Below are 5191 nucleotides of genomic sequence, written 5' to 3' on the forward strand. Positions count from 1 at the left end.
AAGGTATTGACCTTCAAGGCGCGATTGGTGGCAAAAGGATGTACTCAAAGACAAGGAGTTGACTTTGAGGAAACCTTTTCCCAGTCGTAATGTTCAAGTCCATAAGGATTTTACTAGCCATAGCTGCATGGTATGACTATGAGATATGGCAGATGGATGTTAAGACAGTCTTTCTTAATGGGGATTTTAAGAAAGTGATTTACATGTCTCAACCTGAAGGGTTTACATCTGTCGGAAGAGAGCATATGGTATGCAAACTTCAGAGATCTATTTGTGGTCTAAGAAGGCATCTAGGAGTTGGAACCTCAGATTCGAGAGTATAATCAAATAGTTTGATTTACTAAGAATCCTGAGGAACCCTATATGTATAAGAGGGTCAGTGGGAGTGTTGTGACATTCCTGGTATTGTATGTTGATGACATTCTACTCATTGGGAATGGTGTAGGAATGTTGCAATCAACTAAGATATGGTTAGCGAGTAAGTTCTCGATGAAGGACTTGGGTGAAGCATCTTTTATATTGGGAATACAGATCTATTGAGATAGATCGAAAAGATGGCTTGATCTCACCCAGTCCACATACATTGATACCATCGTGAAGCGGTTCTCGATGGATGAGTCCATGAGAGGACATCTACCAATGTGTCATGGCGTGTCCCTATCCAAGTCAGTCTCCCAAGACTGATGCAGAGATAGTGGCGATGACACGCATTCCGTATGCTTCGGCAATTGGTAGCATCATGTATGGGATGATATCTACACGTCTTGACGTGGCTTTCGCACTAAGTGTAGTGAGTAGATATCAATCGAACCCTGGTCTTTCACACTGGAAAGCTGTGAAAGACATCCTCAAGTAGTTGAGAAGGACCAATAAATTGTTCTTGGTCTATGGGGTGGAGAACTAAAATTGGAAGGCTATACCGACTCTAGCTTCCAAAGCGATATCGATGACTCGAAGTCAACCTCTGGTTTTGTATTCATGCTCTATGGTGCTGCTGTCTCTTGGAAGAGTTCCAAGCGAGACAATATTACGGATTCCAGCACAGAGGCCGAATACATTGCTGCATCAGATGCAGCAAGGGAGGGTGTTTGGATAAGGAATTTCGTCCAAGAGTTGGGCGTCATTCCTAATGGAGTTGCTCCTGTCCCGGTGTTGTGTGACAACACGGGAGCTATAAGTCAAGCAAAGGAGCCTAGGTCTCATCAGAAATCCAAACGAGTATTGAGAAAGTGCCACATCCTCGGAGAGATTGTGGAAAGAGGAGAAGTGTCTTTTGACAAAGTCGGCTCCGCCGATAATGTTGTTGATCCACTAATTAGGCCTTTACCTGGACCATTATTCGACAAGCATCGCGAATCAATGGGTTTTATGCATATGGGTAGTTGGCTCTAGTGCAAGTGGGAGATTGTTAGAGTAGGTGCCCGTCGAGCCAAGTGTTGGCCGAGTGTTCACAATGAAACTCTATGTATAAGCAATCTTTATTTTAATAATATTTGAATTTATTAATTTGGCGCATCTTTATCTTTATACCCATGCTAGTTGCATAGATAAAGTCCTTGAATATACAAATAGTAGAAAGAATATGAGATGCTCATATGATGAGTATCATGAAACTCATATTTGGAATACTGTATATTCTAAATCGTTCCTAGTCGATTCAGCCGCCACTAAGAAGGATAAAGACCGCTCGAGTTAGAGACTAGTATCTGCGATGTGAGTACCATGTTTCATTGGTAGGGGACATTGTGATGTCCGAGCATGCAGATAGGTGCTCCTGGTAGAGTGCACTGAACAACCCTCCATAAAAGGACTTTCCAAGTGGTTCTCACTTATCGAGTGGAAAAGTCCTGGTTTATGGTTGTACAGAATTAGTCCTTATGACCCGGGACAACATTGAGACTCTATGTGCTAGCGTTTCACTTTGACTTGTTTACCGACTCTTATGGGGTCATTAGGTGGCAAGGTTGGGTGTTACGGCGAAACATATAGGAGTCGATGCATTGTAGTCGGGGATTCACCGCTTACCTTCGGGTATGGATATCCTATGTGTTTTTCATGTATATGTGGGTTGAAATCTCTGATCAGAGTATGGTGGTAATTATGAAAGGGGTTTCATAGATTACACCATCGATGCAACCACAACATGACACATAGTATCGATTCATTGACAACTCTCGATAAACCAATAGTTGTCGAATCGGTCGGGATATATGAGTTGAAGGGACCGTACTGTACGCTAACCATAATTGAATGGTTCTTGCAGGCACTATCATGTGATACCTAGGGAATCACGTAAGCGATGCTGCTAGGCGTTTAACGTGATTGGTTGGGTACTATCAGACTTGAGTTCTGACGTTCTTACTATCAAGGAGTTGATAAGTAAGAATGGAGCAATTGGGGTATGCTCGTATAAGGACATGTTTAGTCCGAATCACATGGAGATGTGAACCCACGGCTAGTTGTATCAATGAACCATTGAGGGCCACACAAGTACTGGCTTTGTAAATCCCGATGAGAAGTAAAATAGTTCAATGTGTTGAACGGCTTATAAATGTGTTTATAAGCATTAAGAAAAATAGAAGTATGACTTCTAAGAGAGAAACATAAATTTTAATTTATGGAAGTGTTCCTAAGATTAAAATTTGGCCAAGTAAATAATGTAGTTGAAAATTGTGATTTTCATAAACATTATTGGGGACTAAATTAAATTAATTCAAGTGTTGAATTAATTAAACACTAGTGGACCTAGTAGAGTCCAAATAATTAAAAATAATTCAAGTGTTGAATTAATAATATTGAGTCTTGTAGAGCTCAATTAAAATAATTATTTAACTAGTGGGACTTGAATAAATTCAAGTAGTATTTAATTAATCTCAAATGTGTTTGAGATAATTAAAATTTAGTCCATGGTTTTTTAATGTGTTAAAAACCATATTATATATGCATGACATGCTAGGGTTTGCATGCTTGGGAGGTGAAGAGACTTTGAATACTTTTTAATAAAATAATGCATGGCATGGGGATCAACTTTTTCACTTTTCCCACACCCAAGTCTAGACTTCACTCCCTCATTCCAACCTTGTCTTGGCCGAAATTTTCTAGTCTTTCTCTCCCAAAAATTCTTCTCTCTTTTGTTCTTCAAGTGTTGGAGAATAAAAGATTTCTCATTGAAAAATCCTCTTGATTTTTCTAGTGCAAATCAAGAGGGGTTTTACATAGCTTGTGGTGGGCTTGATTTTGAAGGAAAGGAAGTTGGAGGCTTGTAGATCTTCAACCTTGAAGAGCTTTGTTGTTTACAACAAAGTTGGTGCCATACATCAACCTCAAGAGGTTGATAGGTAAATTTCTTCAAACACCCTATGAATGAGATTTATTGTGTTTGAATATGTAAATATTGCACAATACTTGGTGGCCGAAATTTCTTGTGTAAAATTAAAAAATTTTTGACTTCCGTTGCGCTTCCGGCCACCGTAACCGGTCCGCTTTCAGAATTTTATGGTGACTTGTTCAAAGTTTTGTGTAACAATGATTCAGAATTTTGTGTGTAATTAATAGGGTAAGATCTGATGTTAGTCTCTCATTACTGTCATTTATTTGCCATAACTTCAAATTAATTCATCAGTTACGAGATTTGAAATGACTTCTGAATTTTGGGATGGTCTGCTGAAATTTGGTTGCAGCTGCTGAAAATGGTTTGTTGTATATGGCCATGTAGGCATGCTTATCGGTTCCACCGGACTAGTTTCGGACCGGTTCCTACCGGTTCTCGGTCCGGTGAGTTCGGAACCGGTCTGAACCGGTAAGAAACCGGTTCCGGTTCCAAGTTGAAATACTTGGAACCAATCCAAACCTAGACCGGTTCGGCCTCTAATAAACCGGTTCCGGTTCGGGGCGAACCGGTTCCGAACTCTAACTCTATTTTATTATATAATTAAAATTAAAAATATTAAGGGACAATTTTTTATTTAATATTAAGATGCAAATAAATGTGCATTACATTAAAAAAAAAAATTAACAAAATAACTTAAACATTTATTCGTATAATTTGACATCTAAAATTCATCACGATTTATTAAAATATATTTTGAATATTCTGGATCTTCGTCGGAGTTTGAGCTTTGAAATTCGTCGATCACGCCAGATGTCCTATTCTTTTTTTCTGCAGCAAACCAATCTTGTAGGCATGTTAGCATGGAAAGTGTTTCTGGCTTTAAATTAGTTCTTTGATCACCAATGATCCTTCCACATACTGAAAATGCTGATTCGGAAGCAACACTTGAACTTTGAATTGGTAGGACATCTCTTGCGATTGCAGCTAACACTGGATAAAGTTTAGAATTTACTTTCCACCAATCAAGAACATCGAAATTCTCCGTAGTCTCAATATATTGGCTTAGATAAATTTGGATCTCATTGTAATTGGTTGTTGTCACCGATTTTCCTTTGAATTTTTGTCGTTTCAAACTTTGAAAGAAGTTAAGTGCTCCACTTTTGCTTTTATATGTCGGCATCTCCTCCGGCTGCGCGCTCGGTTCATCACATTGTTCACTAGCATACAAATCAAACAATTCTTGGAGAGAATGCGTGATTGACTTCTTTTGATCGTCAACATTCTTCCCAAGAAATTTAGCATAATATTCAAAAAAAATGTCTAATCCTCCTTGATTTTGAGTAGGATCAAGTAATGTTGCTAAACCATGCACAATTGGTATAGTTTCCCAATATTTTTTAAATTTATTTTCCATATTTGTAACAAAATCACGCATTACAGAATCATTACGATATTCAATAAATTTATAAAACATATTGAAAAGCAAAGGTAGAAACATCGTTGAAGTAGGGTAGTTAATGCCAGAAAATTTTTCGGTTGCTTCTTTAAAAATTTCTAACAAAGAAACACATTTACTCAAAATAATCCAATCATCGTCATTTAGCATCAAACTTTCTACCGCGATATTATTATAATATGGAGTAACTAAATCTTGAAAACATAATAAAGTATGAAGCAAGTGATATAAAGAATTCCATCTAGTATCAATTGGAAGAGGAAATTTTTTAAATTTAATTCCGGTTGATTCGACTAGTGTTTTCCAGTCACGTCCATATCTTCTTTCACGTAATAATTTCCCACATAATTTGAACTTTTCTATTACAGTGGACATTTGCTCATCACATGCACATTTAACACATA

The sequence above is a fragment of the Primulina eburnea genome, chromosome 15 (genome assembly GCF_022965805.1).
Source record: "Primulina eburnea isolate SZY01 chromosome 15, ASM2296580v1, whole genome shotgun sequence".
Classification (NCBI taxonomy): domain Eukaryota; kingdom Viridiplantae; phylum Streptophyta; class Magnoliopsida; order Lamiales; family Gesneriaceae; genus Primulina; species Primulina eburnea.